The sequence below is a fragment of the Dama dama genome, chromosome X, assembly GCF_033118175.1.
Source record: "Dama dama isolate Ldn47 chromosome X, ASM3311817v1, whole genome shotgun sequence".
Taxonomy (NCBI): domain Eukaryota; kingdom Metazoa; phylum Chordata; class Mammalia; order Artiodactyla; family Cervidae; genus Dama; species Dama dama.
Genome location: NC_083714.1, coordinates 113,391,219 through 113,418,276, shown reverse-complemented (window position 1 = coordinate 113,418,276; position 27,058 = coordinate 113,391,219). Strand labels below are relative to the sequence as shown.

Here is a 27,058-nt window from a genome sequence, read left to right as displayed (position 1 = left end):
TTTTCCAGATGGGCTGCAAGATGTGAACATGCAAAAAAAAAAAAAAAAAAAAAACCTGCCCCAAGATGATTTGTAGAGAGGTTGGAGAGTGTGGGAAAAATCAGTCATAGGTCAAAGAAAATGAAGCAAATAGAAAAAGGAGGCAATTATTAACTCCAGGGGAAAAAAAAATCCTACAAGAAAGGAAAGGCAATCACTGAAGCTCATCTGCCTCAGCAATAAACAATCCATATGTGGTTATAAAGTAAACACTGGACATGAATTTAATAAGAAATTATGGTACAGGTCTATTGTGGGGGTGGGGGAGGGGAACTGTGACGCAGAGAACTAAAATCCTCCTCTACCACACCAGGAGGTCAACAGATGATATTATTGTGGATTTTTTTCAGAGAAGGCCACAACTACTTATTACTTAGAAAGTTTGGCAGAACAAGGGAGAGGGGTGCTTTCTTGTAACAAGCCTTTACATACTATTTGGGCTTCATAAACTTTGGGCAAATAATTCCTTTGTGAAAAATACAAATTTTAATTTTAAAAAGTAAACACACATAAAATAAAAGTAAAACTATAGAAATAAAAATATTAAAAAAACTGAGAACTCCCAGCCACAATGATGTAACTTTGAAACTGTCTTTCTTCAACATACCCAGCTCCAATTATCAAAATTTGGAAAGAAACTGGAAGGCAAACGGATTTAGAGCTCCTGGACTGTCCATCCCTAGCTATAAAGAGCAAGTCACCTAAATTTGCTGTTCTCAGGAGACGCCATTTCTGGCTTTACAGTGAAAATACCTTCCCAAGTATTAATGGAATTTCAAATACCCACACTACCCACTATCGAAATGAACAGAAGCAAACTTTACAGGGCTAATTTAGAAGGCTTCCAGAGGCTTCCCCTAGGAGCCTACTACTCACACCAGAAAAATCCCTCTTTGGAGTTAACTTTGATTAGGAATTGCTTTCTCTAGATGATCCTCCACTTTTAAATGCTAATTGTCTTTGCCCATTACATGTTAATGTGAATTTCAGTTCACAGGTAACCTGTTAGGATGTCCAACTCTATTGCACCACCTGTTTGGGTCTTCCACTCAAATGGCTGCACCCACTACATATAGTCCTGCAGCTAACAACATCCCCGAAAGGCTTCACTTTCAAAACTAAAGAAAACATCCCCTCCCCCGGCCCCAACTTCAAATCCCACCTTGCTGGCTAAACAAGAAACATAGGTAGGGTGACACCCCTGTCTTTTTTTTTTAACTCCAAATAAAGCCTAGGAGGGATCTAGTAATTCAATAACTTATGAACACTGGACCATGCAGATGAGAGGGGCTGAAACAAAGAGCGAGTAACGGGCCTACTGCTCCAACCTGCTTGGTCGACGCTGGCCTGATCTACAGCCTAAGGCTGGCCCGATCTGCTCCCAAGATGCCCTTTTGACCCCCATCCTGTCCTGTGTCACCGTCTCTTTTCTTAGTGATCAGAGAGAAAAATCTGTTTCGCCTCTGCCCTGAGAACAGAACTGCCACTAGCCTATTTGCTGATATCAGGAGCACTGGAGAAAAGTGCCTCTGGGCCTGAATTCCAGTCCTCACTCTCTGTCGTGGCTGGGAGCCTTAGTACAGTATGCAACCTACACAACCTGACATGGATGGCCCTGCTCCAGAAGCCAGCTTCCTTTGAGGGCTCTACTGAAGGTTGCTCAGTTCTGACGCACAAGGTTCCTGCTCTATTTGGGTTTCTTTGGTTTCCAGCAGAGCAGACCTGTTTTTCAGCCCTGCAGACCCCTAATCACCTGAAGAGAGGCTGAGGTGAACCAGGTACATCCTGGGAAGTTGGGGTGAGGTCAGGAAAGGGGCAGGTCAGTCAGAGTTTACCTGGGAGTCCTCCACTAACTCAGGGATTTCAATTTTCATTGAGATCTAAAGACAGGAGCATCCCGCCCCAAAGCCTTGCTGAAAATGAAATCTTCATGAGCAAAAAAGGAAAGCCAGCCAGAGGGTGCACATGCCTTTTGGAATTTCAAAAACGGGAAAATGATGAGATTTCAGATTTAGGGAAGGCGTGTCACATTAAGGGAGCCAGAGAAAATAATAACTGCCAATTCCGAAGCAAAACAAAATCGTGTTTTTCCACTGCGTTTCTATCTCTGTCTCCTAGTCGAGCCACAATGAAATAGCAGATCAAATAGCAGATCAAAGGCAGAGGCAAATACAATTATGTTGCCTGTGAAACCCCTAGCATGAAATTAGAAGTCAAACTCTCCATTCAGGGGTTAGAGACAAGGATAATGGGAACCTGGGGCCCTAGAGATGTACCCAGCCCCTTTCAGTCACAACACTATCCATGCTGGATATTTAAAACCACACCTGGGGGTAGGGGACAAACAGTAAGTATTAGAGTCATTTATTATTAGAGCAATGTATTATTTTTTCCACACTTTAGCAAATACACTGACTACAGTTCCAGCTCTGTACCACAGAAAGGTATCTGTATGTTGAAAGAAAAAAAAAAAGCTGATTTGCAAGCAAATCATGAAAATAATGTTGCCTGAGGCGATGAAGGGTTACCACAGATCCCCCTAAGATGGTGGGTGAAGGATGGTGGCAGCCAGATTCCACAGTCCTGCTTTCCCTTTCAATGCTGAAGGGCCTACAACCCAGCTGATCCCACCAACCAATTCTTCCTTAGTCCTTCCCACATATCACAAGCTCACAGAGAGAGCTATCCTTTGATATCTATTTTCCATAAAACCCATATTTGCTTTATGGCTCTATTTCTTTTACCCTGGCCTAATTTTAGCTCTCTGTCTCCCCCTCACCCCCCATATAATTTATGCAGCCTCTTGAGGGTACAAGCTCCTATTATAATGTAGACTATTCTGTTTAGAGCCAGTGCTAATTAAGCTTAGCTCTCAAGAGTGCCTGGCATGGCTTGCTTTCTTCTTTCTTTTTTCCCCAGTGACCATAAGTTCTTTGACACTCCTCCCAATGAGGGGTAGGTCTATGTCCCTTCCCCCTTGAATCTGAGTGGGCCCATGACTCATTGTAGGCAACAGAATATAGTAGAAATGATGCCACATGGTTTCTGAGGGTGGGTTGGAAAAGGTGATGCTGGAAGGCTTGTTTTTGGAGCCCTGAGCTGCTGCTATGTAACTTCAAGTCTTACTGCCCTTAAGCTGCCATACTGTGAGGAAGCCCAAGCCACACACAGAGCCCCATGCTGGTGCCTCTGAACACAGCAGCAGTCCCAGCCAGCAGCCTGACAGGTGGGTGAGGTAGCCTCCAGATGATTCTAGCCCCCAGAATCTCCACTGAATTCTGGACCCACTGAGTCCATGAGGAGAATTCAGTTGCTTTCACACTAGCTCCCTTGCAGCTGACAAGCTCTGACCCTCACTTCTGATAGTAAGAAGGGGAAGTCAGTTTTATAACATGCCTGCTAGAAGGCGAGCTGGATTAAAATCAGAAGTGTGGAGGGCAGGACATATTTCATCACAACCAAAATCCTCGACCTTGGGTGGCACAACATCTTGTTCTTTATGGGATCCCTGGAGGACAGTGACCTGTCTCCCCCTCAGATCTGAACTCACATTTCCCCAAAAGCAAGGGTCCTCAACCTCCGGGATCTAATGCCTGATGATCTGAAGTGGAGCTGATGTAATAATAACGGAAACAAAGTGCACAAAAAATGTAAGGTGCTTGAATCATCCCACACACCCCCCCGGGGGGGTCCGTGAGAAAATTGACTTCCATGAAACTGGTCCCTGATGCCAAAAATGTTGGGGACTGCTGTCCTAAAGGATCTGGTTGAAAGGACCCCAGTTGTTACCTTCTAACCTATGCTGGCTGTACAAGGGAGCCAGTTCATGGGGCAGGAGAGCAGGACCAAACATTTCCTCCTCTCTCCCCACATTTTTCTTGCCTCTTCTGGAAGGTTCTCCTGTCAGGGAGGGAGTGGGATGGTATGCAGAAGGGGAGTCAGCTTGCCTCATTTTCTTCCCAATTCCTCCACAAACCCCACATCTTCTCATTCCCTGACCCCCAACTACCCCATTGTGTTACAGTCCAGACAAACACATTTCCATTCCTGATACTCAGGGTCACATTGGCTTGGCCACACCTGCAGATTCACCCAGCAGCCCCTGGGCCTCTCCCTCCCTCCCATCCCCCTCTTTCTCCTTCCCTGAGACAGGTACTCAGAGTCCCTGCTGCCCAGGCAGCCCACTGACCCTAATTCACAGCCTACCTCCTGGGAAAGTGCTGAAGGAGGGGCTGCCAGACATCTGGAACGTGGAAGACTGAGGAGGGGGAGATGGGGGGGCCAGGTCCTAATCCCCCTGCCCTCACCACACACACCCAAAAAGCATGGCAGCCAAGGGGCAGGAGAAAAGAACAAGCCGCCTGCAATGTGGAGACAAATTGGCCAAATTGTGTCGGGGGTGGGGGATGAGAGGTGAGGAGCTACTGAACAGGCCATAATGGGCCAAGAAGCAAAGAGAAGTAGGCACTATTCCTCCCTGCCCTGCCAAATGCCAAGGGGTGAACGTGTCAAAGATAAAATACAGCCATCCTTGATGGCTCAGCAGGTAAAGAATCTGCCTGCAATGCAGGAGATGCAGGTTCGATCCCTGTGTTGGGAAGATCCCCTGGAAAACATAGCAACCCACTCCAGTATTCCTGACTGGGAAATCCCATGGACAGAGGGGTCTGGTGGGCTACAGTCCACGGGGTTGAAGAGTTGGACATGACTTGGCACTGAGCGGATCAGCAGAATCATGAAACAGGAGCTGAGGTGAATGAAGCCCATGGGCCAGTTCTCCCCCAGATTTCACAGAAAGCCAGCACCAACTGGGGTTATTTGCTACCACTCATCTCAGGTGGCTTGGCTATAAGAAGTCTTGCAGAGGAGCACACAGGGGCCTGGGCCCTGCCCCAGAGCCTGAGTTCAAAGGCTGACATGCCCTCCCTTCCCCAGCTCACAGCCTTGGGGCTACCTGCCCGCTGAAGAGTGGGGTCCTAGTGCTCAATTCCCAGGGCTATGGAACACACATTTTAGAAACTATTCCCTGTTGACCCAGATCCCAGTCCCATGAGGTCTCTGCCCAGCTAGGACCTTTCTTCTTATGCTTCAAACAGTATCAGCCCCAACCCTCTGTCACTCCTTCAAGAACAAGGGCACAACAGTTATCAAAACCTTATTATTATTGTTGTTGACTAAAACCTTATTATTGCTTTACATGCAATTACTTCACCACATCTTTCCCCCATCTGGTGATGCAGGCATTCTCATGCCCATTTCACAGATAAGGAAACTGAGACTCCAAAAAGTTACATAACCACTGGAGACAGAGCGTTAGTTGCTCAGTCGTGTCCAAATCTGTGCGATCCTACTGACTGTAGCCAGGTTCTTCTGTCCATGGGATTCTCCAGGCAAGAATATTGGAGTAGATTGCCATGCCCTCCTCCAGGGGATCTTCCCGACCCAAGGATCGAACCTGGGCCTCCTGCATTGCAGGCAAATTACTGCTGAGTCACTAGGCAGAACTCCCATGTTAAGCCCACATGTGCCTTGCTCCAGAGCTTTCCACCACACCTGTGATCCTCCAAACATTTTGACCACATATTTAGTGCCAACCTGCACCAGGTTTGCAAAGATAAATAAGACAGTCTCTGCCCTTAGGGAGTTTGTAGTCTGTAGTGTGGGAGACAGAAACACTGCAATAGGATAGGATAAGGGCTCTGAAAGTGGGGGTGGTCCAAGTACCTTGGAGTGCTTCTGAATATCTTGATCATTATCACCCTTTCACCTCTCTGCTACTTTCTTAGTCCCTCTGGTTTCTTCCTATCCTTCCATCAGCACTAGCTGCTGGCTTCTCGTCCTTGCTGGTTTCTTTTCTCCTATCAACGGAATCTGTGCTTACACACCTGGCAGGGATCCTGGCATCCTACTTGTCTAGAAAGGCTGCCTTGGCTATGGAGATGTCTTTGGCTTCTGGGATCCCTCTGGGAGGAGCTAGGCGCTGTTGGTCAACCCAGGATTCCTCCAGTGGGACACGGGTACAGAGGCCTGGACACCGAGCAGGCTGGTAGGCCCCAGCAACGCTTTTATTGAAGCCTGTTAAAGGGCTTTGGGCTTCCTCTGATGAAAGGCGCTTAAGTGCATCTGGTTTTGATTACAGGGGAGGAGAAAGCCAGGCGGTCTCTCGGGGGTTGGACCAGTCATCTGGCTCTGCCTTCCTCCGGGCAAAGCAGGCTGCTGGTGAGGCCAGGAGGCCAGGTGTGGGGGGCAGGCAGGAAGCAGAGCCAGTACAAAACCCTCCAACTCTCCGAGTCTCCTGACTCCCAGAAACAGCATGGTGGCTAAGAGACGTCAGGCTCCTTTGATAAAGTCAAGTTTAGAGTCGCTGCTGGCCACCCCTGACCAACTGCTCTTTACTGATTTCCACCCCCTCATCTCCACAATATCCTCCTAAGAACCCCTGACCCTCCAACAACCTTCCCGCCTGGTTGCTCCCTCAGAAGAAGTTACAATAGGCTTCTGCCTCAAGGGCTTCCGCAAGTGATGAAAACTAAGGAAATGCAGACTTTTAAAAGTTAAAAAACCCTTAATGTTCTCTTTCTCCTTTTCAACTAGCCAGTTATCATTCCCCATAAAACAGACGTCGTTAAGGATTCCACTTCACTATAGCTGACTACAGTGCATTAAAGGAAGAGATCGGTATTAAAAGAAGGTGCCTGTCCTGGACGATCACCAAGAACCCCCAAAGCCGCTCTGTGCCCCGCACCTGTCCCCGTGCAGGACTCCACGTGGGCACAAAAAGCTCTTGGGGGATCGGATGGGTTAAACGCAGGACGCGGTTTTAGGAACGAAAATGCATTTTCTTATTCCCACCCTGATTTAATCCTGCTGCGTGTTATTATTGTCAAGTCTCTTCGCACCACCGTTTCTAAAAAGAAAACCCGTGGGTCTGCGCTGCCCTTCGCCGCCTGCTCGGCTTTTATTGTGCTCGCAGCCCGGTCTGTCTGCGTGGATTCAGCACGTCGTGACCGCCTCGCAGGCGCGCACGGACACCCTCGGATTGGCATTTCGGTAAGAGCCGGGCGCATTGTCTCAGCGGCGGCACACACACTCATGCACACAATCGAGGGCTACAGACCCCTGGCCAACCCTCCTCGCAACCCGTAATTAGAGATGACCTTTGCGAAAGGCAATTAAAATATGGTAATGTTGGATGCGTTCGCCCCTTTTCAGACAGGCAAACACACAGGTGTTGGCTTCGGGAGGCTCCACCTGGCCCGGCCAGGAGGCCTCCTCCAGCTTATGAATGAACTCTTTCTCCCGGGAAGCTTCGACTCCCCGCTACCTACGCGAGCGCGGGCTCCCCCCCTCCCCCACCAGTGCTCAAGCAGCCGGGAGCCCGCCGCCGCCGGCGGGGCTTTGTCATCGGAACGCACACACAGACACGCACACGCGCGCACCCGGTCGCTACGGGACCGCGGCAGCCGCCGCGCCGCGTCCTTCTTCGCTGCGCTCCCCTCCCCGCCCCCTCTTTTTTAAGAGCCAAATCCTTTCTTCTGTCTTTTATGTGTGCGGTCCTTTTAATCGAGGAGCTCGGAAAGCGTTTTAGAGGGGCCTCCCGCGGGGCGCAGGACCGCAGGACTCGGGACGCGCGCGGAGAGGACGCGTGGGCAGCTGGGCTTTGTTCTGCCCCTTGCCTGGGTCCCCGGGGCGTAAAGGCCTCTGCTGCGCGGGGGCCCACCGAAGAATCGGCGGGCTAGCACCAGCCCTTCCCAACCCCCACCCAAATTGTAACGTGAAATCCCCTTCGGAGTGCACTCCAGACTTGATCCGGGTGGGGCGCATCGCACCAGGGAGGGTCCCGTGGTCACAAGCGGCTCTCCCCAGACAGACAAATCTGCAGTGTCATTATGGTAGTTCCTGTTGCTCCAGGCCCCGGGGGTGCCCTCGCGGCGGGCGCGCACGCACCCCGCGTCTACACGGCCTGGAGAGCGAGAGGGGGGCTCAGTGGCTGGGACTCCCCGGGGGGCTGCCTGGAGGAGACGCCTCGTCGGGCCCTCCCACACCTCCCGGCTGCCTTCCGGGATCGCGAGCACAGAGCCAGGGCGGCCTCTCGCTTTTCATTACCGGGCCTACGAAAGCAGCAGCCCAGGCAAATATGTAGCTATTAAAATTAATCGCCCTGCGTTGTCAGCTGAACATAATGCAAATTATTTATGGGCTGTCTGCGCAATATTTATCATCGTGCAGGCTCCAGGCGCTTCATGCCTCCCGGCCTCCCCCGCCCGCCCCGGCCTGCTCAGGGCGAAGCTGCGCGCAGACTGCGGCGGCCAGAAGGCTCTGGGCACCCTAAGGGAGTTCCGAGGGCGAGACCGCGCATCAGCCTGCTTTACAGGCCGAGGGCCTCACTTTGGTTTCAACACTCATTCCACATTTGCTGGAGGCCTACTACGTGCGAAATTAGAGGACGAAAAAAAAAAAAAAAAACTTGGGAGAAATTGGAACCAAAGATACAAGCTCGGGCCGGAGGGGCGATACAGGCCGAGGCCTCTTGGCTGCCCGACTGAATTTTCTGTGACCTAAGTCTATCCTCCAACTCGGGAAACCCATGTTTGCCGAAGCTGGATTCGCACTCTGAGAAACCCAGAGCATCGAAGGTGCCCAACAGAGTACAACGCTGTCGACTGGAACAGGAATTCGCTGTCTTTCGAGCCTCAAAACTTGTTTGCAGATCGCAGATAACAGATTAACTGCTAATTGTCGAAATCGGCCAACCATTTAGTTTATCACTGCTGGGGGCCCCTTGGTATTCGCTGCACTTTTTATATGTAAAAACAGCCTTGGTACCTCCTAAACGGCTTTTGTGTGGCTTTTGTTTCTCTTTCAAATACGGTGTTTTAAAAACCAGCAGCAACACGCCACCCCACCCCCTCTCCAACCCAGCCTTCTCGTAAAAAAAAAAAAAAAAAACCCAGGAGGAGAAATAATCTATAGGACAATCCCCCCCTACTGGTCGGCGCTGGCGTTAGGGCTTTTTACGCAGATCGAGTCGCCCTGGGCTGCAGAGGTAAACAGGCTTTCTGCACCGTTGCTAAATGAATCACGAGGGGAAGAACGGGGGCTGCGGGCGGGCAGGGGAGGCCTCCAGATCCGGGCTGGGTGCCAGGGAGGGGAGGGCGCAGCCCGAGGGGCAGTGGGGTAGAGGCGAGTAGACCCTGCCCGGAGGCCTCGGGCAAGGGAGGGGAGAGAAAGGTCGGTGGGCGGTCCGGCTAGAGGCCCCCGCTTGCAATCTGCGAGGCAGAGTGAATGCGCGGCCCGGGCTTCTATCCTCAGTGTGCCTGGGCGCCACCTGGGGCCGGTCACGCTGCGTGAGTCCATCTGCGGGGAAGGAGGTCGTCGGGCGCCGCCTCCCACACATAGTTTTAGCAGCTCTGGGTCCTCAGGACGCAGAGGCAGGCCTAGGTCTTTTTTCTGATGTTCATTTAAAGCAAATGATTGCCCTTCCTCACTGTCTTCCCCCCACCCCCCAAAGGCCAAGTCACCTCGCCCTTAGTGGATCAAGTCCGAGTCAGGATCTATTTCCGGGGTCCTATGGGGGTGGCCTGCTATCTATAGCATCTGCTTTCCAGACTAACAGAAGGATAGGGAGCCAGAAAGCTCCTTAGAATTTATATTCTTCATCCGGTTTTCTTCTTCTTAAAGTGTGATTTGACCCGGTTTCGAGGTCTTTTTTTCTTTTCATTTTACCCCCACTTTGGACAGGAATGTTTCTCAGAACATTCCAAAGAATGTTCTATTACCTCAGAAAGTTAATTTGAAGTGATGTAAAAGAAGAAGATGTTCAAAATCTTAAATGGCTTTTGGATTCTGTTTATCTGTACATTCCTGCGTGGATTTGAGCAAGGGTTGGTTTTTACTTTTTTTTTTTTATCAGCAAACCACTGTGTTTTGTAGGGTAAGAGAGATCGAACATTAGTAACAGAGATGTGGAGGGGGTCAGGTCCTGTTTACCAAATGCTTTAAGATTTTGGTCTTCAGAATCCCACCTATGAGGGGCAGGAGACTGATTCTCTGCCCCCAACCCCAAATAGTTTCAGGAACAGTTAAGTTTCTGGCCTAACTGAAAAGGGGCCACAAGTCAGCTGAAACCTACCAGCTCCTGCTTGCCTCCACTCTCCTCCAGATCAATTTCATTTAGCAAATGTTGCATACCTTTCCGAGATGCGTCTACTGGGACCCAGGTCACCCTCTGGGTTGAAGCAGCCCCGACAGCCCACATTTTAGGCACCTCTTTCGACAGCCTGCAAACCGCACGGATCACCTCTTACAACCCTCTGGTTTACTCACTTCCCTCCACCGGGTCAATTCCCACTCCAAACCCGGGAGGACAATTTTAAAGTGTTTCTGCAGACAGACCCTCCAGCCGCGCCGGAAGTGTTTTATGGACCTGTGAGCCGAGTTAATCCCAGGAGGGGCGGCAGGATTAGTCCCTGGCATGGGTGGGGGATTCCTGTATTAAGGTTTAATTCCCATGGGAGGAGAAGAGATGGGGGTCGGGTGGCTTCGGCAATGTGTGCCCGCCCCCCGCATTAAACTTCGCGATTGGGGCTCGAGGCTGATGGAAACTGAGGCATGTCGATACCCCCAGAGCCTCAATCCTCGCCGAGGCATTGTGTAAAGGGGCAGAGGGCGCCCTGCGTAGACGCATCCTGAGAGACCAGTGCGGACACGGAGGGTGAGTGGAGAGCGCAATTGTGTGCTACCTGCCCCCACCCCCGCCCCGGTTTTATTCTTCCCTCTCTGGCAAGGAGAGCCGCAACCCGGGGAGAGAGCCGGAAAGAAACACTTAATCACCGGCGTCTCGCTGCTCGTCACGCGAAGATGGCAGCGGCTCCCCAGGGTTTCAAGGTTCCGGGAAAGGCGTGTGTTCTGCCTTGAGGCGCGCGGGCTGCTGCGCTCCCTCCCTCGGCTCGGCGGCCGGCCGAGGCCTCTCAAAGCCCGCAAGTGCGGATAGGCTGGTCTGCCAGTCCCTCCTCGGGCTCTGGCGGTGGCTAGGGCAGCCGGGCCCAAGGGTCTTCCGAGCTAGAAGTAAAGGCTCCAGAATGACGTGAGATGGGGGCTGATTTTCCAGCGCCGCCTCCGACCACAACACCCCGCACCCCCACCCCAAGACACACAGGGCCACATTCCGGCCCGGGCATGCAGAGTGTCCAACTGTGGCCAATACAAGCCATGCAGGGCAGACTCAAAGTAGCCGTGGTCGAGACTCGGCCAGCTTTCCCGGAGAGGGGATTTATCACCACCCCCATTCACGCGTAGGCCCCACTGTTTGGCCCTCGCCTTTGACCCCCGGGCCATCATGAAACACGAAACAGTGCATACGTCCCCGGCAGCCGCCACCACTTCCCGTGGGAGTTGGGGATCCCCAGGCCTGGCTGCTCGCCCCCGGGGCGCCAGCGTGTGCACGGACCCTGGGGAGGGGCGGGGTGGCAAGGCTCCCCTAACCCCGACTCTTCCGGAGTGCAACACAGAACCGCCACGGGCTTCGGAAGCGCCGGAGCTGGGAGGAGGAAGGGAAGGCGGAGGCCGGGAGGCGGGCTGCGCGCTGGAGATCCGTGTGTGTGTGTGTGTGTGTGTGTGTGTGTGTGTGTGTGCGCACACGCGCACGCGCGCGCACCCGGAAAGGGGGATGAGTGTATGGGGGAGGCAGGGTGAGTGTGCGAGCAACCCGGAACCAGCCATTCCAATCGAGACTCGTCTAGCTGGCCTCTCCAGCTCCGGTCCTGAGGCTCCGTGCCCAAGGCTGGCGACTCAAGCGGAGGGGAGCCCGGAGATGCGGAAGGCGCTGCCAGGCATCCGGCCGGCTCCGCGAAAGGAGTCCGGGGGCACACCCGGGGCCCAGGGACCGGCCTGACCTAGCTCGCACCCCCACCCCGAAGGCGGTCGTTTAGCTCCTCCTCCTGAGACCACTGACTCTCGGCGATAAGGAGTTCCTCCGCAATCGGCTGTCCCCAGCCCCCAGTCACCTCCGGCGGACGTGACCGCCGGATGCTATGTGGCGACGTGGGGCGAGGGGCCTTTGCACTGCCTTCCCTGGTCCCTTCTGCCGCCACAGTAACGTGCTTCTCTAAGAGGCTTCGGGACTTCCCTTTGCAAGATAAGGGCCAAATGTCGGGCTTCCCCATCTCTTCCCATAACCCTTTGGAAGGTGGAAGGTCCAACGCCCCCCCCCCCCCCCCCCCCCGCAGCTCACCTTCACTACACAACACCGGGGAGGAGGCAGCACAGCCCTACATTCCTCAATTGGGGACCATCCTGGCGATAGCCCGAAATGTGCCATGGAGCCTCCTAACCGTTCAGGGCCTCAGTGTCCTCATTTGTAACATGATACCAGTAACTGTGTAACAGGATTGTGTTCAGAATGATATGAATTCATACATAAAGTGCATAGGACTCTGCCTGGCATACAATACTACAATGTTAGGATTTGATACTTTCTTACCAGGTTTCCCTGGTGGCTCAGACGGTAAAAGTGTGTGCCTGCAATGCGGGAGACCCGGGTTAGATTCCTGGGTTGGGAAGGTCCCCTGGAGAAGGAAATGGCAACCCACACCAGTACTCTTGCCTGGGAAATCCTATGGATGGAGGAGCCTGGTAGGCTACAGTCCATGGGGTCGCAAAGAGTCGGACACGACTGAGAGACTTCAGTTTCAGTTTACCAGGCTGAAACTGTTGAAGGCAGAGTTTGGACAGGGTAGAAAGGGTGCTGGTGCTGTGCTGTGCTGAATCCTGTTGGACTCTGCGACCCCATGGACTGTAGCCCACCACACTCCTCTGTCTGGGATTTCCCAGGTAAGAATACTGGAGTGGGTTGCCATGCCCTCCTCCAGGGGATCTTCCTGACCCAGGGATTGAACCCAGATCTCCTGCACTGCAGATTCTTTACCTACTGAGCCACCTGGGAAGCCCAGAAAGAGCACTACTGCCCATAAAAAAGTTAAGAAGGCAAAATGGGCTCAGACTGTCTCGACTAGACTTTCCCTTAAAGACCCATGTGTGTGGTAAGGATGGAAGGGGAAACTTTGCTTTAATGGTGCTCATTTAGACTGGATTAATGGGAAGCTTCTGCCAGGGCTCAGGCACCATTACCCACCCTCTCCCTGAGGCCTTGGGCGAACAGCCCTGGTTTAGAGGACGTCCGGTAGACTCTTGCAGGCCACCCTTTCTGATGGCTCAAGGCCACCTCCTATAAATCAGTTCTTAGAGACGCTGGGCAAAAGCCACATCCTCTGGGGATGTAAGTTAGCCAGAGTTTAACGCAGGTCCAGAGCTGGCAGGCAGCAGGCCTCAGTCCCTGGGCTGCTGCTGAGTCTCATTTTTAGGGACACACAAATGCACCACGATTTAAGTAAATAGAATGGGTCAGATATCTAATTTCCAAAAGCTTCCCATCTCCTTTGAAATGGGGTCTCTTGACACGATGGGGCGGGGCTGGGGCGAAGAAGCACCCCGAGGAGGCCTCGGCGCCACAAACTCCGCGCCTGGCCTCTCCCAGGTCACTCATAATTCATTAAGTGGGACAGCCTTTTCCTTTTCAAAGACAACGCAAATGGCCTTTTCCTTACGTGGCTGCCGGCATTCGCCTAGTCACTGAAATGTGCTGGCGGTGCGCTCTCGCTCTCACAGTTGATCCTTATCGGAGCTGTGCGTGCCAGGCGGCCAGCCCCGCGAAAGACAAAGACGCGGGCGCCTCCGGGTTTGCTCCCGAAGCCTCCGGGTCACCTCCGGGGCTTCCCCTTCATAGCCTCTGGCTCCCGAGCAGCTGCCGGCCAGCCTCCGGAGCAAACCCGCAGCCCAAAGTCAGAACTCCAGTTCTCGAGCGCCACCCGGAGAGTTCACTTTCCCCCTCCGAGGCCGCGTGGTGCGCGAGCGAGAGAGTCCGAGGGCGGCGGCAGCAGACATTTGGGGCCAGGGCCGGGGCGCGGGAAGGTACTCCACAGCACCCAGCCGCACGAACGCAGGAAAAGAAAAAGGCAAGAGAAAATCGTGGGCTTATAAAAGCCAAAACCCAGGACCATCCACTGGGAAGTACTAACAACCCCAGGCAGGGTTTTGCAAGGAACAAGCAAGCCCCCAATAGAAACTACAACGAAAAGAAATCCCCGTTGAGAGTTATAGTAAGAGTCCTCGAAGGTGGAGTGCAAAGGGGACTGCGGTTTCTCAGGACACACACGGCCTGCGCCAAGATACATCATGCTCAGCCCGGTACCTCCTGCCCAGACTTTTCATAGCAGGCGGAGAGCGGCGTTTCAGCTACAGATCAACCAGTTCTCACAGTATTTGTAACTGACTCAATGTGTACTTGATTAAAACAAAAAGATCGATCTTGCTTGAAAGATACATGGACAACCTGTATTTAGTGGGGTAAGCTCCCGCAGCTGTCTGCCCACGGTTGTCTGGTCTCTCTAAGAATCCACGTTTTCTAGCCCGGGAAGGGGCAGGCGGCCCTCCTGGCTCCTCCTTCGGCGGTTTCCTGGCTTGGCGCCCATCCTCCCCAAGCACCGGGAACGGAGGCGGCCGCATTAATACTCGCGGGCAGCCTACTCCGACCTATACTGTCATTTTTTCCATCGGTCAGAATCGGGCTGGGGTGGGGGGTGTTCTCCGAGGGGCTGTGCACGGATCACTGGGTTTTCCCCGGCGAACTTAACACGGAGGCAAAAGGGGCAGATGGAAACCAGGCCTCGGCTGGCCGGGCGCGCGTAAGCGCCGCATTCGGCAGCTCGACGCAAAGCCAGGGCTGGATTTTCGCGGCCCGGGCCCGGCGGCCTCCCAGCGCCAGCACGATCCTCTTTCCCTGGGGCTGAGCAAACGTGCTCGCCTAATTCCGCCCTGAAGACTGCAGCTGTGCGGCAAGGGGGGTGGGGGAGGGGGGGTTGGAATAACCCGCAAGTTTTCCAACAGAAAGTGTATGCGCACAGGAGAGGTGAAGGCCCACCCAATTCCGGGCACGTACCGACACAGCATCTAATCAGTGTCACTGCGAGGAACACGCTTCCGCGGCGGGCGACACCTCGGCCCCCGCCAACCTGCAGGCGGAGGTGGGGGGGAGGAGGGGGATGCAAATGGCGTCTCGCGTCGCCCCACACTCTGCACGGCTCCCGCTGCCTCAACTCCCAGCAGACTCCGCAGCGGGGCCAAGCGCCGCCACTCGGGGGACGCGAAAACGCTGGCCGCCCGCGCCCCTCTGGAAAACGAACTAGCCCCACTCCCTGTGCCCAAGCCATTATTCCCCTGCCCCCACCACCGGAAGAACTGCCCTTCCCCGATGACGGGTGGGGTGGGAAACTTTGTGCAAGGACCATGCCGCCCCTCTTTCGCGTGGCGTCCGAGAGGAACATGGGTGGGTTTCCCATCAGAGGCCTGACCACACCCTCCCACTTATCTAGGCCTCGGACCTCAACCGCGTGGACTACGGAGCAGAGGGTAACACTTCAGGCCACTCCGGGAGGGGGGCACCGAAGTCAGGCGTCCTCAAGCACTCTGGCTGCTGACCAAGTTCGTGTTCTTTCCATCCCACGCCGGAGTAGCGCTCGCTACTTCGGGGAAGCGTGAAACTCCTCATCCCCGGCCACGAGGCCACCCCTGTCTTTAAGGTAGGGCCGATGGTCTCCCTACAGCACCCTCTCCCGCTCCGCGGCCCCCCGCACAGCTCACACAGCCCCGGGGCGTCCCCAGAGATGGCCCGAGCCTTTTCTTCCGGGGGAGAGGGAGGTGTGTAGGTCTTGTGCACCACGACTCCAGCCGGCGGCCTCCGCGGAGCCACCGCGGCAGCCCTCCCCGCCCGGAGTCGCCCTGCGGGATGCAGCCTCCCCCGCGCGTAATGGGGCACCCCTGGGACGCAGACTGGGATGGCGGTTCCGGTCGTTCCGGGATTTGCGTGCAAAGACGAAAACAAGGCCGGCGACTACAGGAGCGGTGCCTCCATTCTCGGGGTTCAGACGACCGCGTAGTCTCCGCGTGGGTCCCGCTATCGCCACTCTTGCCTGGGGGCGGGGGACCCGCTCCCGTACCCCCCACGCCACCACCCCTCCCCCACAGCGATCTCCCGTCCCGCCCGTGCGGCACCACGCGGAGCTCCGAGCACGCTGGCTCCAACCCCAGTCCCTCCATAACTCGCGCGCCTCCCTCGCCCCAGGCTCGGGACGCCACTCGCTCAGCAGCCCCGAGTACGCCGGTTCCATCCTCCGCTGCGAAAGCCGCCGCCCCGTGCCACCCCCGCCCGGCCCGGCCCTTGTCCCAGCCCGGCTTCCCCGCCAGCTGCGCCGCCACCGCCGCACGTGACCCGCCCCCGTCGCGGCTTCCGCTGAGCTGCCTGTTCCGGAGCACAAACAATTTCTGCTCTGACGCGGGGTCTCTCGGGCCCCGGCGTCCTCTCCTCCCTGCTTCCCCCCCTTCCGGGTACGAGAACTCAAAACAACTCGCTGACCTTCGGGCCGACCAGCTCCGGCTTCCACCGACTCCGGCATTCCGTTCAAACCCGGCAGCCGCGGCTTCTAAGATTTCACTCCGCGCTGGGCTGGGGGGAGGGGGTGATTTCTCCGGGAGGGGGTGTCTCAGATCGAAAGAGCCACTTCGCGCTCATTCCTCTCAAGTGAGTTTTTTAGACTGTCGGCAGACCCTGGGGAAAGCCGCGCGCAAAGAAAGCCGCCCCCCCCCCCACTCCCACCCCAACACACACACACACACACACACTCACACACACACACACACACTCACGTCTTGACGAGAGCCTGACCCGATTTCCAGGGTCACGGCCCAGCGGCAGAAGGCCTGGTCCGCCTCGGAAATACCACCAAGCGGTGGAGGGCGGCAGGGATCTGAGCTGGGGTGGGGTGGAGGGATCGCGCTAAATAATAATAGTACTCCCACTTCCGCGCTGTGCTGAGTACTTTACGAGCCCTCAAACTTTACAGGTCAGTTACAGGAGTTTATCAAGTCACCCAGCGAGTTAAAATGACTTGGTAGGAATTTGAAGCCAGGTATCCCTGAGTCTGAGTGGTTAAACGTTATGTTAGTGGTTACCTTGGAATCAGAAGTCCAGACCCATCTACAGAACTTAGTGTGTGTTTGAGGACTGTGTATTTTCCACGTTGCCTTGTGACCGACACACAGTAGGCACTTAATAAATAATGGTGAAATGAATGGGTATCTGAAGAAACGATTAACAGAACCACCCATGGCAAGGGATTTTAGAGAAAACGGCCTCAACCGCTGCTCCTTCTGAGAGGACTATTTTAATAAAATCTCTAGCTGTTTTGTGACTGTTTGCAGATAACAGGAAACTCTTATTCAAAAATACATTAACTTCCCACTCCTCCCCTCCCCCCAACCAATCAGCCTGGCAGCATTTGAACTTGCTGGGGCATATACCCAAAGCAGCTTTTACTTGATCTCAGCCATTTCTCCCCACCCTTCCACCTCTGCAGGCTTCTGCTCAGGGTCAGGCAGCCTGGAACTGCATCTGAGGTGATTGTGAACATATCACAGGAAAGGAGGGTACACCCACCAAACATGGCTCATTGGTTTCCCTTCCACACGCCCGTGGTGGCAGCGGCGTGGGGGGAGCATGACTTGCAGTTAGCGCTTATTTTTCAATTCACAGACCACATAAGGAACACCATGATCGTGCATCTGTGCAGCTTGTTCCAGAGTCCCAGCCCTCACCAGCTCTGAGGTCACATCTCTTGGAAGGCAGTCATCTACTTCAACCAACAGCTTGGAGACGGCTGGGCAGTAGGACCACATCTGCCATTTAGAACAGCCTACCACTGGTGCTCTGGGCCGTCCGGCTCCTTCCAGTGGTCCAAGAGAGGATGCGATTTTTAAAAATGCATGTATTCAGGTAATCCAGTAGAACGTACTTTTATGCCATATTGTTATTCCCCGCACCCTCATTTTCTAAACCTAACCAGTTGTCCATTCTGTGTCACTAATTGGGCAGCCTGAAATGAGGACCAATTTCATTTCCAGTTACCTGAAAGTAAACTCTCTCCTTTCCAACTCCATTCCTCCAGCATCTGTTGAATGCCTCTGTGGTGTAAGTCACTCTCTTAGGCAGAACATGGAGGAGGAAAATGGCTAGCCTCTGTTTCTGATTATGGATATAGTCTGTCCTCCCTCCCTCCCTCCCTCTACCTCCCTCCCTCCCTCCCCTTCCTTCTTTGTCTGTCTTTCTGACAGTTGTCTATTTTGGCTCATGTTCCTACGATTATTAACCAAGAAATGAAAGTGTTTATTTTCTAAGTAACAACCCAATCTTGATTAGAAGGCTGGGGCTTCAGCCACGTCTTTTACAGTCTGGTCTGGAGTGACCAACAGGGCCCTGTGACCTCAGCCTGAAACATCAAATGATTTCCGAGGAGGCCACAGGCCTCAATCCCACGTGGCCAGATCATAGCTGAGCACAGCCTTGCTGAAACTCACTTACCCTTCGTGCAGGGGGAACTGGTGACAAGTGATGCTGAACCGGAGGTTCAGGATGCTAATTTGATTTATTATCTGTGTACAGCCTGGGGAGGAGAAAAGGCTCATAAAAGTGTTCTAGGCTGGTCATTCTGAATGTGAGCATTTATTTATCTGCAAAACTGCCGAATGTCCCTGCAGGAAGTCGCGGGCGCAGCAACCCCTGACTGCACAGACAAAAGTCTCCCCTTTACACAGGGCTGCTTTTATTGTTTCCAACAGCTTTGTGCTTTCCCTGGGGGAAGAGGAGAGTCATAGAGCGAGTTTTCTTCCTCTTTTCTCACGCTGCAGAGGAAGTGATGTTGTGGAAACAGTGGCATTAACTTGGCCTGCAAACCACATCAGAGCCAGAGTTGGGAAAAGCTTGGAGCAGGGTGGCATTCCAATGGCTTTTGTACTCCAGGTCCCCCACAAAACCCAACCTGGGTCTGAGCATGGGGATGGCAGGAGTTCACAGGTAGCGCAAAGCAAGAGAAGTCATACTCGGGAATCATTCCCTGGGTACAAGGGGCTCCCTGGGGATGGATGTTTCTGATCAATTAGAAGTCAAGCCCTCAAAGGACTTCTAGAACACTTTCATTCATTCTTCCTTCATTTATTGGACCACACTTAAAGATTACCCACTTTGTGCCTGGCACTGTGCTGGGCCAGGGTATGCAGTGGTAAGCCACAGAGATACGGTCCCTGTGTCATGGAGCTTACATTCTACTTTGCTTGGCACACAGAAAGGTACTGACTGTGGTCTTGACCATCAAATCCTGTAGGTCCTACCTCCTTAACCTTTCTCCTGGGCTGTTCCCCATCTGACCCTCTTAATTCAGATCCTTGAGAGCTCCTCTTGGAACAATGGAACCCACCCTCCCCAAACTCGCCTCCTCTATCTGATCATGCCACCCACTGCCTTGAATCCTTCAAGCAGCAAGAAGAGGAGAGACAAGGGGAGAAAAGGACACCCCCATGCAACTGAGTCAGCCTCTTTTATAAAGATTTCTCAGAAGTCCCACCCTGTGATTTCTGCTCACGTCTCATTGGCCAATTGGCCACCTCTTGCTGCAAGGGAGGCCGAGTAATGCTACTGCTTAGCTTGAGGCCATTGCAGCCACCAGTTACTAAGGCATTGCGGGGGGGATGGATGCTGGGATGGGCAACCAGCCCCCTTGGCTCATATACCTGCAGAGTATGTGATGGACAGTATGACATCACTTAGGAGGTGGTAGGAGAGCATTCACGAGGGAGCTTTTGGGGTCTCTTCCTGGTTCACATCCCGGCTGTCTGGGACCTCTGTGTCCTCTATGGGGTTGGAATGCTAGCAGTCTCTATGTTGCTTTAGGTGCAGGTGGAGTCTGTCCCCCCACCCCAGGAACAAGGGAGCCAGGGAGAAAAAAAAAAGCTGGTTAGGCAGGGCAGGGCTGGCTATGTGGCATCTGATCAGTGCAATCCCAGGGTCCTGTGCTCAGACGGGCCCCACGCTTGGGGTTTGCTGCTCTGCAGTTGCCATCTTGGCGTTCTGAATAATATTATTTCAAATCTGGGTTTGGTAGGTGAGGTCCGATGGGACAGTGGAGCATGACCCAGGGGCATGGAGCTCCAGCTCATGCATGGTCTCCCCTCCTGCCCTCCACCCCCAGTTGACCTTCCTGTGATGGGTTCTCAGATGCTGGCTCCCCACCTCCTGGTGCCCCTGGCCCTACTTGGCCTCCTGCACACCACCCTAGCCTTGGGGCTGCTGCCACCCTCTGCCCCTGGCACGAGCCTGGGTACTAACTTTGGGAAGGTCAAGGTTGGGGTCCAGAGAGCCTCATAGCATCTTGGGGGTGGGGCAAGGTAGTAGCACTTTGGGTCTGACACTTGGCAGGGACTTCTCCTCCGTGGAGGATCCCAGCCCCTCCTGCTTGGAGGCTGTGATCCCTTGGAGGCCACCGCGTACCTTGGGTTGAGGCAGTGGACATGTGGGAAAGAGAGACTGACTTCCCAGCCCCTGGCTGGGGCCCTGAATTTTAGTTTTGTTCTGGGCCCCACAGATTATATAGTCAACCCTGCCTGATTGTGGGACCATGGTGTTCAAGCCTGTGGATCCCAGGCCAGGGAAAACTAGTCTGCAGAAAGGCAGAGAATAATAAAGACATACAGAGAAAAAAAACAGAGTGCCTTCAGAAACACAGGGCCCCAGAGAGGGCAAAGATGGGTTTCTCAAAGATAGGGGTCCAGTGAGGGGGTCCTGCCCCCTCCCCCCCGGGGGAGGGGGCAAGCCTGGTTGTACTTTTGCTCCTGAGTTCTTCTCATCAGTTCTCTTCTGTTCCTTGTGCTACTATGAGTGGATCCCCCTGATCACCAAGTCTAAGTGCTCCAACCCAGACCAAAAAAATAAATAAATAAAAGCCTGATTTACAGTTTATAGTATTGGGTTTCTGTCCCAATTTTGCCGTTTAACTAGCTGTGTGATATTGTGCGAGTTAGTTATTCTCTCTGAACCTTCATTTCTTCAACCTTAAAAAATCAGCTGGACTTAATGGTACCAATGTTGTAAGTTGCTCTGAGGATTATCTGTTTACACCCCTTCTTGTTAATAGAAGGATTTAAGACACAAAGGCATGCAGAGAATTTTGAGTGAAACAACTTCCTTCTCTGTTTTGCAGTTCTTAAATACTGCATGTTTGAATCTGGTTAGCTGAAGTGGTTAGAATAAGGTCAAACAAGATGAATGTTATAGGTTTGAGCACTAGACAGGTTTGCTTAGTGTTTTTCCATGACTAAAAGACTCAACCCATAAGGTAGATATTTCAGTTATTTATCACTGTACAATGAACAGCTCCCAAATGTATGTAACAACCATGTTACTATATCCTATTATCTTATGGGCCGGGAATTGGCCCAGGACTAAGATGGGTGATTCTTCTGCTTCATGTGGCGTCAACTAGGGACTCTCAGTGACACTCCAGTGGTGGATGAGCTGGCCTGGAGTGTCCAAGTTGGCTTCGTGCACAAGTGTGATGCTTTGATGGGGATGGCTGGAAATCTGGGCTCAGCTGGGACTGTGGAATGTGGTTCCTATCTCCAGCATGATGGCCTTAGGATAGTAGCACTTTTTTCATGGCGGCCCAAGTTCTGAAAGACCAAGATATAATCTAGAAATCATTTTCTGACCTAGCCTTGGATGTCATGCAGTATCACTTATGCCAATTCACCTAATTAGAAGAGAGTTAGAAGCTCGCCCAGATTCAAAAGCAGGGGACTGCATGAGGGCATGAATACCAGGATGCATGGGCCATGGGTGGGGCCATCACAGTGGACCAACTACTCATATGTTTGTTCCCTTAGTCCTGAGGGGGCAGAGTGCAATGACATGGATGGAAGAGCTCAGCTCCATCCCCATTCATCATCAGAAGGGTTCTGGGAAATCCTGAGCAAGGAGCAGGAGATGGAAAGGCTCTTGGGAACATCGGCCCCTGCAGAGAGCTAATTCCATAGGCTTTGGCTCCAGGATTTGGGTGTTAAACCCTAGTCCTGCTTCAAAACCAGCCTCTTGGGCTCTTGAACTTACAAAAAAAAAAAAAAATCTCTGGTTCCTATGAGGGAGTTACTATTATTGTTTCCATTTTCTATATGAGGAAACTTAACTAAATTGCCCAGAATCACAGCGAGAAAATGGTACAGCTGGAATTTGAACCCAGATATATCTAATGCCAAAGCGGTAGGTCATTTTATGGTTTACAATTTAAGGAACTTTCCCAGGGTCAACCAGAGAAATACAGAAATACAATTCAGCACCCATTCATGGTAAAATCATTTAGCAAACTTAGAAGAGAATGGAAATTCCTTCATTTGATAAAAAGTATGTACAAGCAAAACTTAACAACAAACATTGTTGTTTAGTTGCTAAGTTGTGTCCAACTCTTGTGACTCCCGTGGACTGTAGCCTGCAAGTCTCCTCTGTCCATGGATTTCCCAGGCAAGAATACTGGAGTGGGTTGCCATTTCCTTTTCCAGGGGATCTTCCTGACCCAGGGGTCAAACCTGTGTCTCCTGCATTGCAGGTGGATTCTTTACCACTGAGCCCCCAGGGAAACCCCAACAAACATTGTATTTAATGGCAAAATATTGAAAAATTCCCTCCTGAGAGCAGGACCTAGGCAGGATGCTTGCTATCACTCTTTCTGTTCGTTATTACTCTGGAGACCGTATAGCTAGTGCAATAAAGCAGGAAAAAGAAAGAAAACTCATCAAGATTGGAAAGGAAGAAGTGAAACTATCATTATTCGCAGATGACATGGTTGTGCACAGAGAACATCCAACAAAACATACAATTCATCTATTAGAATTAACAATGGAATTCAGCAAGGTCACTGAATTTAATGTAGGGCTCTGGTGAGGAGTCAATGAGAAGTTTATTTCAGCTATTACTAAACCCACCTATTTAATCCTGATAACCACTTCTTTTTGGTCTCTGGCCCCGGTGACACTTCCCTCTTGATGTTCCCTTTACTCTGTCTTCCTTAATACAGTCTTCTTTTGTGTCTCATCCTCCTCTTCTGGTGTCTGCTTCTTCAAAGCCAGCTGTGCTCAGAGTTCTATCCATGAACAGTGCTATGGCAAGCACAACTCCATCATGTTCTATATGGATAGCACCCCCCATGGTTGTCTGACACCCTTATTATTTCTTCCCTGCATTCTTCCACTGACTTAGTTCTTGATTCTCCCGCCTCCGGTTTCCGCCCTCCCCCCCCCCCATTATTTTTATTGTGGTAAAATGGGCATGAAATTGACTATCTTAACCATTGTACATGTACAGTTCAGTGGCATTCACGTTTCGAAACCATCAGCACCATCCTCCTACCTCAGTCTTGCTCCCTCTGTTTTCATCTGTTCCACAGGCCTTGGGGGTGACCTTAAGAAATGCAAACTTGATCTTGCCATCTTTTCCCTCTTTAAATTCTTTCAAGACTGCAGACACCTTGGTTAAATTCAACATTCTCTGCCTGGTATAACAGCCCTCCATGATCACAACTCTTGCTTTCATGACTGTTTTAATTTGGGTACCTCCCAAAGCTGACTCTGAGCCAAGGATCTGGGGGCATAAGAGAGGTGATCCCAGGAAGCACAGTGAGGAATTATAAATCAAGACGGGGAAGGGAGGAAGACCAGTATAGGGTCCGTTCATGAGCAGGTTATCAACATGAGCAACTGGGGCTCAATTCTGCTGGTGCCTCTGTGGGATCCTGTGTAGCACACCACTCAGAGTGTCTATCCACCAACTCCCATCCAGTGGTGTGCTAGTAAACCAGATTTCTTGGAGAACAAAGAAAGTCCCAATTTATGGTGTTCGCCAACTGCCAGGGTATAAATGTTCCCACTGTGGCTGATTGGAAGCTACCAGTGTTTTAACAATTGGCTTGCAAATTTTCTGAAAATGTTAACAGTCAGGCTCCAGAGCTCATACCACGGCTCCAGCACACCCCAGCTCTCATGAGTTGAGGATGATTTCTGAGAAGCTAAGCACTTAGGATCTGCCTGCACATATGGTGGCCAGCTGAGCTTGCTTCAGAGGCCTGAGAACTCCCTCAGATGGAGTTTCAGGAAGTCCTCATGTATTTGGGAAATCTTTCCAGGTGCCTTCTGGGTTGGGTGGAAGGACATGGGTGGGACACCAACCGAACCTGCAGTTAGGTCTTTGCTGGGCTCTTGCTCCCTGCTTGGAATGAGAATGCCTGTTCCTTCTTAGCCCCCCACTGCTGAGCTTCTGCTCATCCTTCAATACTCAGCTATGGTGTCACCACCTCCGTGAAGCCCTTGCTGATTTCCCACAAACTGTCCTTGCTCTCATGACAGCCTGGAAGCACCCCTTAGCTTGTTAATTGCTACCTGCCTTTGTCCTTCACTGCACTGCAAGCTGCCCAGGCCCAGGGATGTTGTCTGTTTCTGTAACCACAGTGGTTAGCCCAGTGCCCAGCGCAAACTTAGCTACTTAAGAAACAGGTGACTTTCCCCACCCCACCCTAGCACATAATAATGATTGAGTCAAATTAACACTCTCCCCCATTCCCCCTTCCCTGTTTATATATCCACTGCTCAATCAATCAGTTGGTCTCTACAGCTTTATGGCTTATTCCCGTCCTTTTCCAAAAAGGACTTTAGGCAACAAGCAGGTGCTTCTTTTCCCATGAAGGTGTGAGCGACCATATTTTCTAAGGCAATGATCAGGACACGTGATCTGACACATGTTCCAACACATGGTCTGACAATGGGACAGAATATTTTAAATCACCGCCGTCTCAGAAAATCTGGACTGTGTGGCTCCATGTAGAAAGGAGCCAGGAGCCACGGCCTCGTCACGCCCACCCAGAGCAGGCAGGAGTGCTGTTTTAAAGACCTCTGTGATTGGAAAAGCGGCATGTGAAGATAGCTGAAGAGAGAAGTTGATTTCTGTGGCACTCTAGCTGGAGTGATCGTAGGGAGCAGGGAAAAATTTGTGGCAGAAACAAGCTCTCATTAAGACCATATGCTGTATTTCTAATCGATGGCTTTTAGAAGTAATTCCCCGACATTTCATTCATTTTTACTGCCTCCCCTTCAGGGGCAGGAAGAGCAGCGTTGTTAGCCCGCCTTTATAGATGAGGGTATTTAGAAACAGAGAAGTTCAATGGCTCAGCCCCAGTCACAGAGTGAATCAGAGACACTGCCAGCCTCGAATCCAGAATTCCGACTTGAGCTTTTGTGCCAAGATCCCTCGGGGCACATTTCCTCTCTAATTTGCATAAATCATCAACATTTTTTTCCAAGCTTGTGCTGAGAAAGCCCCTTTTCAAACAGCGGAAACTCCCTTTGCCTTCTGTCGCCTTAGTTTTATTTTATGAACCAAATTCTTTTACTTCAACACGTAGACTTGCTATTTTCCCTTCCGTTGAGCCCTTTTCGAGAGAGGTCGTGACCTTTGCTTAGAGATGCAGTGGAAACGGGTGAGCCTAAATGAAATAAAACAGATGATCTGCAGGCCATATAACGTGTAATTTCAACAAATGTTCAAAATCCCATGCAGTTGATTATAAATCTTGGATCCTGGCAGGTTATCTGGAAAGTAAGAATGAATAAATGGCGCTACCGATGTTTGGACCCCATAGGGTGGAAGATGTCCCTCTAACCTTGGGAACAGATTCCTAGGATTAAAAATAAGAAACTGGACATACCAGAGCTATCAAAGCTTTGAGAAATTTCAATTTGGAAATATGTAGGGAGCCATACCTGAGACTGAAGGTATGTGAGCCTGGGCTTTTAATCACCAGCAAAATTACATAATTACTCACAATCCTTTCACATATTTAAGACATTCTTAGCTTATGACCTCATCTGTCTGATGGTCCTTAGGTGACTCCAGTATTGAGGTTTCTGGGCATGAACTACGCTTCCTGGAATCCCAGGTCAGTACTTAGTGCCTTGCTGACACTCACAAAATACTAATAATCCTCCTGAAAGTAAAAACATATGCAATGTGTTTGGAAAAATCTTCTCCTCCCTGTCAAGTATGTTAGGTAATCAAAATAATTTATGGCTCATCTGTTTAACCATTAGAAAAAAAGGAGTTCTATCTATTTGAAATCTTTGGTAAAATAAAGTTCAGCACAGAGGAAAAGCTTTTTGTCTACATGACATAGTAATTTACTTTATTACTTATCACATTAGTCAGCTATTGTTGCAATCATGCTGTGTAACAAAAGTTTTAAGCACACCCAAACTCAGCAGCTTTAAATGTTTATTTCCTGCTCATGGGGTGGGGGTTCTGTTGATCTCAGCTGAGTTTGACTGCATGCTGTAGCTTGGGTCCAGGTCTGCTCCACGTGTCTCTTCATTTTCTTTGGCCCAGCAGCTTCCTGGGTGCATCCTCATCTTACGGTAGATCACCAGAGAGCAAAAGGCAAGCCAAACAATGCAAGCACCTTTAAAATCTTTGCTGGCATCACATCTGCTCACTCTCCATTGGTTACAGCAAGTCACAGACTCAAGTCCAAGGTCAGTGGAGCAGGGGAGGACAACAGCCCAAGAGGGAGGGGGAACGGGAGTGAATATTTACTGAATAATACTCCAGTCTCTCACAATTATCATCCCTAAAAGCCTGTGTTATGGACTGAATTGTGTGAAGTGTGTGAAAGCATTGGTCGCTCAGTCGTGTCTGACTCTTTGTGACCTCCTGGACTGTAGCCCACCAGGCTCCTCTGTCTATGGGATTCTCCAGGCAAGAATACTGGAGTGGGTTGCCATGCCCTCCTCCAGGGGATCTTCCCAGCCCAGGGATCGAACCCAGGTCTCCCACATTGCAGGCAGATTCTTTACCATCTGAGCCATCAGGGAAGCCCATGGACTGAATTGAATCCCCCCAAAATTCATAATGTTGCAGCCTGACCCCCCAACCCCTCAGATTGTGACTGCATTAGGAAGTACGGCTGTTAATGAGGTGATTAAGTTGAAATGAGGCCATTAAGGGAGCCCTAATACAAACTGGCTGGTATCCTTATAAGAAAAGGAC

At 51.7% G+C, this 27,058-nt stretch overlaps 1 protein-coding gene and 1 long non-coding RNA gene across 2 annotated transcripts in view; one reads left to right on the top strand and one right to left on the bottom strand.

Annotated features, from left to right (window-relative positions):
* The window catches only part of BCOR (BCL6 corepressor), a 118,521-nt gene extending 101,951 nt beyond the window's left edge, over window positions 1-16,570 (bottom strand). The window contains exon 1 of the mRNA XM_061137293.1: window positions 16,508-16,570. The gene's annotated coding sequence lies outside the window, so the exon portion shown is untranslated. The remainder of the gene's footprint in view (window positions 1-16,507) is intronic.
* LOC133052418 (uncharacterized) overlaps window positions 15,148-27,058 on the top strand; it is an 83,673-nt gene continuing 71,762 nt past the window's right edge. Inside the window, exons 1-2 of the long non-coding RNA XR_009692047.1 lie at window positions 15,148-15,674; window positions 17,684-17,923. This is a non-coding gene — a long non-coding RNA (uncharacterized LOC133052418). The remainder of the gene's footprint in view (window positions 15,675-17,683; window positions 17,924-27,058) is intronic.